The sequence below is a fragment of the Harmonia axyridis genome, chromosome 5 (genome assembly GCF_914767665.1).
Source record: "Harmonia axyridis chromosome 5, icHarAxyr1.1, whole genome shotgun sequence".
NCBI classification, from domain to species: Eukaryota; Metazoa; Arthropoda; class Insecta; order Coleoptera; family Coccinellidae; genus Harmonia; species Harmonia axyridis.
Genome location: NC_059505.1, coordinates 12,529,145 through 12,542,699, shown reverse-complemented (window position 1 = coordinate 12,542,699; position 13,555 = coordinate 12,529,145). Strand labels below are relative to the sequence as shown.

Genomic DNA, 13,555 nt, shown 5'->3' with positions numbered 1-13,555 from the left:
ATTTTCACAAATGACAAATGTACGATCATATTTTCTAAAGCAGCTAATATTTGTATCAGCAGAGTGGCGCAGTGGAAGCGTGCTGGGCCCATAACCCAGAGGTCCGTTTAATTTTCACAAACACATTGAAAAAACTTTAATAAAAGCCAACGGGGCAATCAGAATCCTGTATCCTCTAATGTGCAAGAATAGCCGTATGAATCAAAAAAATAAAAAATTAATATACACCTCCTTAATAAGACCAATAATAACGTATGCGGCACCGGCCTGGTGTCACTTGAAATCATGGCCGACACGACCGTTACAAATTTTTCAAAACAGAATGCTGAGGCTTATCACTAACAAGGATAGATACACAAGAATCACAGATTTGCACGAATTAGCAGGTATTGAAACAATAAAAAATCACATAGATAGAATTTCCGCGAACTTTTACGAAAAAACGAGATACGTGAGCGATCCCGTTAACAAAATAACTTTGACTAGAAAGAACTCGAAAAACGCCAATGAAAAACATGCCCTTCCCTACGAGCATTTACCCATATTCAATAGAAAACACATTAGCTACAAAAATAGCTAACATGTAGCTAATTACTACTGTTATTGCTACTGTAATTATTGTTGTTTTTGTTGTTGTTATTGTTGATGTTATTTTTTATATCTCATTTTATATATTGTTGATACTGCTTAAGCCCAGGATACTGGGAAACAATGAAAACAGGTTTTTCTCTACATTTTCCTGTGAATACTATGAACTTTAGTGCTAACTTAACACATAAAAAAAAACAAAACCTCTGAATATCTAAAGGCGTCCAGCCAAAATATTATTATTATTGTAGGTAAATCATGTATAGATAGGAACTACTAAAATATCAAACAACAAATGATGTAAACCATTATAACATGTACATATTAAAATATAATAAAGACTATAAAAGCAAAAGCCAGAGGTCCGTGGATCGAAACCACGCTCTGCTAAAAAATTTTGGTGATGTTCGGGAGGAATTTAGTCCACTCAGATTAGAGAATGCCAAAATTTGTCCGAACATGGGAATTATCAACACATCTAAATGGGTTGTAAGTTAAAAGTGCTCAAAAGTCGTTAAGAATATTGATAAATTTTGAAAACGCGGAAAGAAGTCATTAAAAATATTCGAAATTAACAAAAATGAAATTTATAGTGTTATAGCTGACACGAATCATTTTTGTTGGTATTTCTTCTTTACTATAATTTCACAAATGACATGTGTAAGTTCATATCTTCTAAAGCAGCTAATATTTGTATCAGCAGAGTGGCGCAGTGGAAGCGTGCTGGGCCCATAACCCAGAGGTCCGTGGATCGAAAGCACGCTCTGCTAAAATATTTTGGTGGTTCGGAAGGAATGTAGTCCACTCAGATTAGAGAATGCCAAAATTTGTCCGAACATGGGAATTTTCAACACATCTAAATGAGTTGTAAGTTGAAAGTGCTCAAAAGTCGTTAAGAATACTAATAAATTTTGAAAACGCGGAAAGAAGTCATTGAAAATATTCGAAATTAACAAAAATGAAATTTAAAGTGTTATAGCTGACACAAATCATTTTTGTTGGTATTTCTTCTTTACTATAATATCACAAATGACAATTGTACGATAATATATTCTAAAGCAGCTAATATTTGTATCAGCAGAGTGGCGCAGTGGAAGCGTGCTGGGCCCATAACCCAGAGGTCCGTGGATCGAAACCACGCTCTGCTAAAAAATTTTGGTGATGTTCGGGAGGAATTTAGTCCACTCAGATTAGAGAATGCCAAAATTTGTCCGAACATGGGAATTATCAACACATCTAAATGGGTTGTAAGTTGAAAGTGCTCAAAAGTCGTTAAAAATATTAATAAATTTTCAGGAAATAGGGATCTTGGCTTCAGGACTGCTAATAGGGTGAATAATACACTCAGTTTCAACTGTCAACGTTTCGATCCTATTTGGGATCTTCTTCAGGACTGTAAAAGTATTTATTAAGAATTATTGGACAAATGAACAATCTGGTTACAACAATACGAAAAAAAAAATTACACAAAATCATTTAAAAAACGGTCTTATAGGCTTATACTATACTTCTATATACAATCATCAATAATAGTGAAAGACAAGAAATGACTAGGATTCAGGTGGAATTAGGTTATTTTCTTTTCGATTTTTTATTATATAATTATTATGAAATGAATCATACTTTTTCCTCCACGGTACGAATAAATATAAACACTCACCAATTTAGTCATATGTATTACGATGCGGGTGGAGTTGTTGAATTCCATTAGACCTATGTTGAGGTTTTCTATTTCGTCAATAATCTTATTTTTAATAGTTGGTTTTTGCCACGAAACTTATGCGGTTGTTCTCTTTGCTTGGCTGATATGATACTGGTGTTTTGTATTCGAGTATAAATATGTTATCATTGGATTTTCAAACATGTTCTGATGATATTCTTACTGACACGAATTCATTATATTTATTTGATTTCTCTTAATAAATTGTTGTAAATTATACTTAATTTTTGAGTATCTGTTCTAATATTCATTGTGTCATGTATGGAAATGTGTATCATTTCACTGATACATCTTTTATGATAATTGCATTCTTTATCCAAAATGTTCACTTCATCAAAGTCCAAATTATGATTTTCTTGGAAGTGGTGCACAGCTAGAGCGGTTTTCTCATTTTTGTCTATATTCTTTCCCTGGCAATCGTACTTATGTTGACGTATACGATTTTTTAGGTACTGTTTAGTCATGCCCACATACGATAGGATGCAATCTTTACAAGGAATTTGGTAAACCAAATTAGATGACATTAATTTCGGAACAGAGTCTTTTAATTTTGTGTATATGTTCTCTAGTTTTGTGAGTGGATAGAAAGCAAGCTTGATGTTAGATGCTTGATTTTTTATAATTTTTTTCAATAATTCTTAATAAATACTTTTACAGTCCTGAAGAAGATCCCAAATAGGATCGAAACGTTGACAGTTGAAACTGAGTGTATTATTCACCCTATTAGCAGTCCTGAAGCCAAGATCCCTATTTCCTGAGTTGAATGCAAGGACGAGATTTGTTGGATATGGAAATTAATAAATTTTGAAAACGCGGAAAGAAGTCATTAAAAATATTCGAAATTAACAAAAATGAAATTTATGGTGTTATAGCTGATATAAATCATTTTTGTTGTTATTTCTTCTTCACTAGATTTTCACAAATGACAAATGTACGATCATATTTTCTAAAGCAGCTAATATTTGTATCAGCAGAGTGGCGCAGTGGAAGCGTGCAGGGCCCATAACCCAGAGGTCCGCGGATCGAAACCACGCTCTGCTAAAAAATTTTGGTGATGTTCGGGAGCAATTTAGTCCACTCAGATTAGAGAATGCCAAAATTTGTCCGAACATGGGAATTATCAACACATCTAAATGGGTTGTAAGTTAAAAGTGCTCAAAAGTCGTTAAGAATATTGATAAATTCTGAAAACGCGGAAAGAAGTCATTAAAAATATTCGAAATTAACAAAAATGAAATTTATAGTGTTATAGCTGACACAAATCATTTTTGTTGGTATTTCTTCTTTACTATAATTTCACAAATGACAAATGTACGATCATATTTTCTAAAGCAGCTAATATTTGTATCAGCAGAGTGGCGCAGTGGAAGCGTGCTGGGCCCATAACCCAGAGGTCCGTGGATCGAAACCACGCTCTGCTAAAAAATTTTGGTAATGTTCGGGAGGAATTCAGGCCACTCAGATTTGAGAATGCCAAAATTTGTCCGAACATGGGAATTATCAACACATCTAAATGGGTTGTAAGTTGAAAGTGCTCGAAAGTCGTTAAGAATATTAATAAATTTTGAAAACGCTGAAAGAAGTCATTAAAAATATTCGAAATTAACAAAAATGAAATTTATAGTGTTATAGCTAACACAAATCATTTTTGTTGGTATTTCTTCTTTACTATAATTTCACAGATGACAAATGTACGATCATATTTTCTAAAGTAGCTTCTATTTGTATCAGCAGAGTGGCGCAGTGGAAACTAACATAATTCTGTGGAAAAGTTTAAGGACACATCCCTCAAAGAGAAGCGCATATCCTTGAAGGATCAGTCCTCGAACTTCTCCTCTGATTTGAATTTCCTTTTTAAACATAAAATCTGTGTAACTATGAACTCATTGAACGCCGGTTAGCACATGTGTACTGAATTTTGGGTTTAGATCGTTTGTACCTGCTCAGTTATCATCAGGATAGATACACAAGAATCACAGATTTGCACGAATTAGCAGGTATTGAAACAATGAAAAATCACATAGAATTTCCGCGAACTTTTACGAAAAAACGAGATACGTGAGCGATCCCGTTAACGAAATAACTTTGACTAGAAGGAACTCGAAAAACGTCAATGAAAAACATGCCCTTCCCTACGAGCATTTACCCATATTCAATAGAAAACACATAAGCTACAAAAATAGCTAACATGTAGCTATTTACTACTGTAATTGCTACTGTAATTTTTTTTGTTGTTGTTGTTGTTATTGTTGATGTTATTTTTTATATCTCATTTTATATATTGTTGATACTGCTTAAGCCCAGGATACTGGGAGACAATGAAAACAGGTTTTTCTCTACATTTTCCTGTGAATACTTTGAATTTTAGTGCTAACATAAAACATAAAAAAAAACAAAACCTCTGAATATCTAAAGGCGTCCAGCCAAAATATTATTATTATTGTAGGTAAATCATGTATAGATAGGAACTACTAAAATATCAAACAACAAATGATGTAAACCATTATAACATGTACATATATTAAAATATAATAAAGACTATAAAAGCAAAGCAAAGCTGGGCCCATAACCCAGAGGTCCGTGGATCGAAACCACGCTCTGCTAAAAAATTTTGGTGATGTTCGGGAGGAATGTACTCTACTCAGATAAGAGAATGAGAAAATTTGTCCGAACATGGGAATTTTCAACACATCTAAATGGGTTGTAAGTTGAAAGTGCTCAGAAGTCGTTAAGAATATAATAAATTTTGGAAACGCGGAAAGAAGTCATTAAAAATATTCGAAATTAACAAAAATGAAGTTTATAGTGTTATAGCTGACACAAATCATTTTTGTTGGTATTTCTTCTTTACTATAATTTCACAAATGACATGTGTAAGTTCATATTTTCTAAAGCAGCTAATATTTGTATCAGCAGAGTGGCGCAGTGGAAGCGTGCTAGGCCCTTAACCCAGAGGTCCGTGGATCGAAACCACGCTCTGCTAAAAAATTTTGGTGATGTTCGGGAGGAATTCAGTCCACTCAGATTAGAGATTGCCAAAATTTGTCCGAACATGGGAATTTTCAACACATCTAAATGGGTTGTAAGTTGAAAGTGCTCAAAAGTCGTTATGAATATAATAAATTTTGGAAACGCGGAAAGAAGTCATTAAAAATATTCGAAATTAACAAAAATGAAGTTTATAGTGTTATAGCTGACACAAATCATTTTTGTTGGTATTTCTTCTTTACTATAATTTCACAAATGACATGTGTAAGTTCATCTTTTCTAAAGCAGCTAATATTTGTATCAGCAGAGTGGCGCAGTGGAAGCGTGCTAGGCCCTTAACCCAGAGGTCCGTGGATCGAAACCACGCTCTGCTAAAAAATTTTGGTGATGTTCGGGAGGAATTTAGTCCACTCAGATTAGAGAATGCCAAAATTTGTCCGAACATGGGAATTATCAACACATCTAAATGGGTTGTAAGTTGAAAGTGCTCAAAAGTCGTTATGAATATAATAAATTTTGGAAACGCGGAAAGAAGTCATTAAAAATATTCGAAATTAACAAAAATGAAATTTATAGTGTTATAGCTGACACAAATCATTTTTGTTGGTATTTCTTCTTTACTATAATTTCACAAATGACATGTGTAAGTTCATATTTTCTAAAGCAGCTAATATTTGTATCAGCAGAGTGGCGCAGTGGAAGCGTGCTGGGCCCATAACCCAGAGGTCCGTAGATCGAAACCACGCTCTGCTAAAAAATTTTGGTGATGTTCGGGAGGAATTTAGTCCACTCAGATTTGAGAATGCCAAAATTTGTCGGAACATGGGAATTTTCAACACATCTAAATGGGTTGTAAGTTGAAAGTGCTCAGAAGTCGTTAAGAATATAATAAATTTTGGAAACGCGGAAAGAAGTCATTAAAAATATTCGAAATCAACAAAAATGAAGTTTATAGTGTTATAGCTGACACAAATCATTTTTGTTGGTATTTCATCTTTACTATAATTTCACAAATGACAAATGTACGATCATATATTCTAAAGCAGCTAATATTTGTATCAGCAGAGTGGCGCAGTGGAAGCGTGCTGGGCCCATAACCCAGAGGTCCGTGGATCGAAACCACGCTCTGCTAAACAATTTTGGTGATGTTCGGGAGGAATTTAGTCCACTCAGATTTGAGAATGCCAAAATTTGTCGGAACATGGGAATTATCAACACATCTAAATGGGTTGTAAGTTGAAAGTGCTCAAAAGTCGTTAAGAATATAATAAATTTTGGAAACGCGGAAAGAAGTCATTAAAAATATTCGAAATCAACAAAAATGAAGTTTATAGTGTTATAGCTGACACAAATCATTTTTGTTGGTATTTCATCTTTACTATAATTTCACAAATGACAAATGTACGATCATATATTCTAAAGCAGCTAATATTTGTATCAGCAGAGTGGCGCAGTGGAAGCGTGCTGGGCCCATAACCCAGAGGTCCGTGGATCGAAACCACGCTCTGCTAAACAATTTTGGTGATGTTCGGGAGGAATTTAGTCCACTCAGATTTGAGAATGCCAAAATTTGTCGGAACATGGGAATTATCAACACATCTAAATGGGTTGTAAGTTGAAAGTGCTCAAAAGTCGTTAAGAATATAATAAATTTTGGAAACGCGGAAAGAAGTCATTAAAAATATTCGAAATCAACAAAAATGAAGTTTATAGTGTTATAGCTGACACAAATCATTTTTGTTGGTATTTCATCTTTACTATAATTTCACAAATGACAAATGTACGATCATATATTCTAAAGCAGCTAATATTTGTATCAGCAGAGTGGCGCAGTGGAAGCGTGCTGGGCCCATAACCCAGAGGTCCGTGGATCGAAACCACGCTCTGCTAAACAATTTTGGTGATGTTCGGGAGGAATTTAGTCCACTCAGATTTGAGAATGCCAAAATTTGTCGGAACATGGGAATTATCAACACATCTAAATGGGTTGTAAGTTGAAAGTGCTCAAAAGTCGTTAAGAATATAATAAATTTTGGAAACGCGGAAAGAAGTCATTAAAAATATTCGAAATCAACAAAAATGAAGTTTATAGTGTTATAGCTGACACAAATCATTTTTGTTGGTATTTCATCTTTACTATAATTTCACAAATGACAAATGTACGGTCATATATTCTAAAGCAGCTAATATTTGTATAAGCAGAGTGGCGCAGTGGAAGCGTGCTGGGCCCATAACCCAGAGGTCCGTGGATCGAAACCACGCTCTGCTAAACAATTTTGGTGATGTTCGGGAGGAATTTAGTCCACTCAGATTTGAGAATGCCAAAATTTGTCGGAACATGGGAATTATCAACACATCTAAATGGGTTGTAAGTTGAAAGTGCTCAAAAGTCGTTAAGAATATAATAAATTTTGGAAACGCGGAAAGAAGTCATTAAAAATATTCGAAATCAACAAAAATGAAGTTTATAGTGTTATAGCTGACACAAATCATTTTTGTTGGTATTTCATCTTTACTATAATTTCACAAATGACAAATGTACGATCATATATTCTAAAGCAGCTAATATTTGTATCAGCAGAGTGGCGCAGTGGAAGCGTGCTGGGCCCATAACCCAGAGGTCCGTGGATCGAAACCACGCTCTGCTAAACAATTTTGGTTATTGTCGGGAGGAATTTAGTCCACTCAGATTTGAGAATGCCAAAATTTGTCGGAACATGGGAATTATCAACACATCTAAATGGGTTGTAAGTTGAAAGTGCTCAAAAGTCGTTAAGAATATAATAAATTTTGGAAACGCGGAAAGAAGTCATTAAAAATATTCGAAATCAACAAAAATGAAGTTTATAGTGTTATAGCTGAGACAAATCATTTTTGTTGGTATTTCATCTTTACTATAATTTCACAAATGACAAATGTACGATCATATATTCTAAAGCAGCTAATATTTGTATCAGCAGAGTGGCGCAGTGGAAGCGTGCTGGGCCCATAACCCAGAGGTCCGTGGATCGAAACCACGCTCTGCTAAACAATTTTGGTGATGTTCGGGAGGAATTTAGTCCACTCAGATTTGAGAATGCCAAAATTTGTCGGAACATGGGAATTATCAACACATCTAAATGGGTTGTAAGTTGAAAGTGACAAAAGTCGTTAAGAATATAATAAATTTTGGAAACGCGGAAAGAAGTCATTAAAAATATTCGAAATCAACAAAAATGAAGTTTATAGTGTTATAGCTGACACAAATCATTTTTGTTGGTATTTCATCTTTACTATAATTTCACAAATGACAAATGTACGATCATATATTCTAAAGCAGCTAATATTTGTATCAGCAGAGTGGCGCAGTGGAAGCGTGCTGGGCCCATAACCCAGAGGTCCGTGGATCGAAACCACGCTCTGCTAAACAATTTTGGTGATGTTCGGGAGGAATTTAGTCCACTCAGATTTGAGAATGCCAAAATTTGTCGGAACATGGGAATTATCAACACATCTAAATGGGTTGTAAGTTGAAAGTGCTCAAAAGTCGTTAAGAATATAATAAATTTTGGAAACGCGGAAAGAAGTCATTAAAAATATTCGAAATCAACAAAAATGAAGTTTATAGTGTTATAGCTGACACAAATCATTTTTGTTGGTATTTCATCTTTACTATAATTTCACAAATGACAAATGTACGGTCATATATTCTAAAGCAGCTAATATTTGTATAAGCAGAGTGGCGCAGTGGAAGCGTGCTGGGCCCATAACCCAGAGGTCCGTGGATCGAAACCACGCTCTGCTAAACAATTTTGGTGATGTTCGGGAGGAATTTAGTCCACTCAGATTTGAGAATGCCAAAATTTGTCGGAACATGGGAATTATCAACACATCTAAATGGGTTGTAAGTTGAAAGTGCTCAAAAGTCGTTAAGAATATAATAAATTTTGGAAACGCGGAAAGAAGTCATTAAAAATATTCGAAATCAACAAAAATGAAGTTTATAGTGTTATAGCTGACACAAATCATTTTTGTTGGTATTTCTTCTTCACTATAATTTCACAAATGACATGTGTAAGTTCATATTTTCTAAAGCAGCTAATATTTGTATCAGCAGAGTGGCGCAGTGGAAGCGTGCTGGGCCCATAACCCAGAGGTCCGTGGATCGAAACCACGCTCTGCTAAAAAATTTTGGTGATGTTCGGGAGGAATTTAGTCCACTCAGATTTGAGAATGCCAAAATTTGTCGGAACATGGGAATTTTCAACACATCTAAATGGGTTGTAAGTTGAAAGTGCTCAGAAGTCGTTAAGAATATAATAAATTTTGGAAACGCGGAAAGAAGTCATTAAAAATATTCGAAATTAACAAAAATGAAATTTATAGTGTTATAGCTGACACAAATCATTTTTGTTGGTATTTCTTCTTTACTATAATTTCACAGATGACAAATGTACGATCATATTTTCTAAAGCAGCTTCTATTTGTATCAGCAGAGTGGCGCAGTGGAAACTAACATAATTCTGTGGAAAAGTTTAAGGACACATCCCTCAAAGAGAAGCGCATATCTTTGAAGGATCAGTCCTCGAACTTCTCCTCTGATTTGAATTTCCTTTTTTAACATAAAATCTGTGTAACTATGAACTCATTGAACGCCGGTTAGCACATGTGTACTGAAAGTTGGGTTTAGATCGTTTGTACCTGCTCAGTTATCATCAGTGATGTTGGCAGAACAGTGGTGAGAGTGAACAGATGCAATCAAGATGACTAGGATTCAAACCCGGATACCCTCAATATGAACTCTAAAAAATTACCTAGTTTGCAAAAGGTTCTTCTCAGACCCTAACAATTAAAGTTCATAACAGTGCTATTATCAGTACTGTAATAAACTCATTACGATACTGACATAGAGAAAATGGATAATTTCATTATGATCACGAATAAAATTTTTGGTTAATGGTTTCGGACTGCAAGATCTGATGTACCAAAACTCAGTACCTATCACTTTCGAACAAGGTCTTATCCTCAGGTCATCTTTCTTAAGAATTTTTCGCTCCATTACGTACTCGGAGAAAACTCCAAAAATAAACATCTCAAGCGCTAATTGGTTCTCCTCCTAATCAGATGTCTCTCGCATCCTGAAGACATCATTCGATAACCAAATGGCATTAATCTTGTTACCTCAACTAGTGCCTTGGACTAATGAGTTCCCGAGATATGTGATCTGCATAATCTCAGCTATGTAAATCAACTGATGACGACTTCATGGATTGTGATTTCGTGTTGTCTTGCCGGGCTGTCGGTTTCTAATGGGGTAATTCAAGTTGGACAACGGCATTTGGGAGAGTAAAAAGAATGGAGATCTTGCAGAAGTTCTGCGACGCGTGAAAGAGTTGGAGCAGAGCGTTCGACATTTGCTATTTGAGATTCGTGAGATGTTGCCATAGCATCGAAACTTGTACGTGAAATTTCGAAAGGAGCAAATATTGTGTTGAAATCTCAGAGTAATAAACATGGATGAATATTTCAGAGTAATAAACAAAGATAGAGGAAGCATATGTCATTTTCAGTACGAAAATTTTGTCCCCAACATGAACTATCAAATTTGGCATGTGATTCCGGAGGAAACAGTCAGATTTTAGGAGAAGTTTACACTAGTCATGACAGTTTCGAAACAATGTTTGGTTTATAGTTGGAAGCCATTATTGAGAGTCTACAGGGTGATTTGTCCGATTCGACCGATTTTTTTTTTATTGATAACTTTGGTATGGCTTGATCAATATTCATGAAATTTTCAATGGTTAACAATATAATTGTCTACTTTCAATAATTCTAACACTTTATCGAAAATACAGGGTGGGAATTATGATAAGTTCAGATTAAATTTTCAGGTTGAAAAAACACCCTGTACATTTCGTTTTCAAAAATTCGCTACCTGCTTAAGATTCTACCATAAGTTCACATTACTGGAGCGTTTTTATTTTTTTAGCACACGTCCAGTTTTCCTGGAAATGTTTTTTAAAAATAAACACTATCGTTATTTCGCTCCAAGGAAGTGATAATATTCTGAACTAGATAGTAAAGCTGTATCGTCCAATACAAAGCTCTTTCTGAGTTCTAAAGTAGTTTTTCCAAATTCGAAATTTAATCTCTCCGCAAAAATGTGAGGGCTTATTAAATTTCCGTCTATTGTTCCAAGCCAAATATTAGCAGAAAATCTGTGTTGTATATTATAACTTTTCTTCAGATGAGGGTTGTCTCTTGTTGTTTTACCTGAAATTATTGATCCAAGACATACGAGAGGCTTAAAAATAAGGGATCCTCAATACAAATTAGATCTTCAAGATGAGCAAAAATTGAAGAGAAAAAAGGCAAATTGAAATTGTTCAATTACTGCTCCCCTGTGTATAGCTATTGCTTGGATCAGGACTCCCTTGGTCGAATTCAATGGTTACAGAACAACTGTATAAGATTTATCGTCGGGATTAGAAAATTTGAATATGTATCTCATAAGCTGGTAGAATTGAGTTGGCTTCCTATGAGACTTCGTTTCAACTATCATGCTCTCTGTACTTTCCATAAATTAGTTGTGAAGAGAAGACCACCTTATCTCTTCAATAAGTTGCAATACAGAGCTAATGTTCACAATGTTCATATCAGACATAGAAATTTGCTTACATGTCCTCATCGTAGAACCTCAACATTTCAAAGAAGTTTCAGACACAACATCTGTAAATTGTACAATGTTATACCTTATGAATTGAAACAACTGATCACAGATTCAGGAACAAAATCAAAGAAAACCTGCTCAGTTCCTCCTAACTCACCTTCCATCTCCGAGAGGGTACAAAGGAAATTTTTTTTTCAATACTTTATGCTCTATTATTATATTTTTTTTAATCAATGTTATTGGATGGATAACACACAATGTATGTATGTATTTAATTTTTTTTCATTCATGTATCAACAAGGGTTAAGTGGTAGAACACCTATGGGTAAACTTCCCCTTGAAATTTCTTTAAAGAAATAAAGGCCTTATTATTATTATTATTAAATATATCATTATCAAGCAAGCTTCATTATTTATTTGAGCTATACAAAGTTCTAGTCTCCAATGAATTCCTAACTGTAGATATTTATGAAATAAATTCATCAACATTCTTAAAGAAACTTAACAATTTTGATTCGTTCAAAATTCATTCCATTTAATTCATAAGGGTTTTTAACAATTCAAAAAATGAGAATAATGGTACCTATATCAAAGCTTATTTGGATTCGCAATTTGATATGAAGTAATTATGGAAATGAAGGGTCATTTTCAAAACCTAAAAAAGAGTTCGTATTTCTCAAGTCTATTCTTATTATAAAGAAACCGTCTTTACAACTTTAATCATAGATGACCATTTGACAATAATTTCATTTCATCAAAATGTCAAGAATGCGGCCACATATTCCGACACGCACTAGTAGAACACGAGAAAGAAACGAGATCATCCCAATGCGTTACAAATTCATTCAATCTGGGCTGAGGGCCTAATACGTTCACGATATATTCACCACAATAGTCAACGCCCACCCGCTCTAGCCCCTTCACGTCGCGACCCCTCTGCTACCCAAGCAGTGTGGTGAAAACAGACTCTTAAGATTTTAAATTAAAGAAAATGATCAATGGGTTATTCTAAATGCACTGCCTGGTGAATTTCTTGAAGAATTTATATTCAAATTGAAAAAAAGACAGTTACTCAACAAATTTTACACCCACTTATGCACTAAAATAAGGCATCGAATAGATCTTAATGTATATCCTAAGTGGTTAGAGATTCATCATTCATTTAGGATAGCCTTGGTGACCTCTAACCACAATTGACACCTGTATGAAATATACAAAAATATGTACCTAAATTTACGATTTGCTTGATTTAATGAAGGAAATATATCTCAAGGTTATTCATTTATTCAAAGAATTCAAAAATTCCATTGCGCCTTCGCAGAAGACCAAGGTTTGAAGGTTTCACGCATTTTTATTCATACACAGGATGGTCCAACAAAAACTTAATATCTCAATGTTCCGAATAAAACGTGGAAAATCGCAATGACACGTCAATTTCTAATTCGAGGGGGAACTTTTCCGCTCTTCACATCCCCGTAACTTCAACTGCCTAAAGGGGGTGATCACAGCCCCTTGATTTTGAATATAGGAAAGAAGGATGTTGCGATAACTAATTTTGAAGATCGTATCGAGTTCCATCTGATCCTAAAATTTCGCTTCAAAATATCCAT

At 34.6% G+C, this 13,555-nt stretch overlaps 11 non-coding genes across 11 annotated transcripts; all 11 read left to right on the top strand.

Annotated features, from left to right (window-relative positions):
* The first annotated feature begins 1,664 nt into the window (after positions 1 to 1,664).
* Trnam-cau lies at positions 1,665 to 1,736 on the top strand. Its single transcript has one exon. It is a non-coding gene; the product is annotated as a tRNA-Met (tRNA).
* A 1,921-nt stretch (positions 1,737 to 3,657) lies between these two features.
* Trnam-cau lies at positions 3,658 to 3,729 on the top strand. The gene has a single exon. It is a non-coding gene; the product is annotated as a tRNA-Met (tRNA).
* Positions 3,730 to 6,356: 2,627 nt separating this feature from the next.
* On the top strand, positions 6,357 to 6,428 carry Trnam-cau. Its single transcript has one exon. It is a non-coding gene; the product is annotated as a tRNA-Met (tRNA).
* Positions 6,429 to 6,735: 307 nt separating this feature from the next.
* Trnam-cau lies at positions 6,736 to 6,807 on the top strand. Its single transcript has one exon. It is a non-coding gene; the product is annotated as a tRNA-Met (tRNA).
* Positions 6,808 to 7,114: 307 nt separating this feature from the next.
* Positions 7,115 to 7,186, top strand: Trnam-cau. Its single transcript has one exon. It is a non-coding gene; the product is annotated as a tRNA-Met (tRNA).
* A 307-nt stretch (positions 7,187 to 7,493) lies between these two features.
* Positions 7,494 to 7,565, top strand: Trnam-cau. Its single transcript has one exon. It is a non-coding gene; the product is annotated as a tRNA-Met (tRNA).
* Positions 7,566 to 7,872: 307 nt separating this feature from the next.
* Trnam-cau lies at positions 7,873 to 7,944 on the top strand. Its single transcript has one exon. It is a non-coding gene; the product is annotated as a tRNA-Met (tRNA).
* Positions 7,945 to 8,251: 307 nt separating this feature from the next.
* Positions 8,252 to 8,323, top strand: Trnam-cau. Its single transcript has one exon. It is a non-coding gene; the product is annotated as a tRNA-Met (tRNA).
* Positions 8,324 to 8,629: 306 nt separating this feature from the next.
* On the top strand, positions 8,630 to 8,701 carry Trnam-cau. Its single transcript has one exon. It is a non-coding gene; the product is annotated as a tRNA-Met (tRNA).
* A 307-nt stretch (positions 8,702 to 9,008) lies between these two features.
* On the top strand, positions 9,009 to 9,080 carry Trnam-cau. The gene has a single exon. It is a non-coding gene; the product is annotated as a tRNA-Met (tRNA).
* Positions 9,081 to 9,387: 307 nt separating this feature from the next.
* On the top strand, positions 9,388 to 9,459 carry Trnam-cau. Its single transcript has one exon. It is a non-coding gene; the product is annotated as a tRNA-Met (tRNA).
* Positions 9,460 to 13,555: the final 4,096 nt, after the last annotated feature.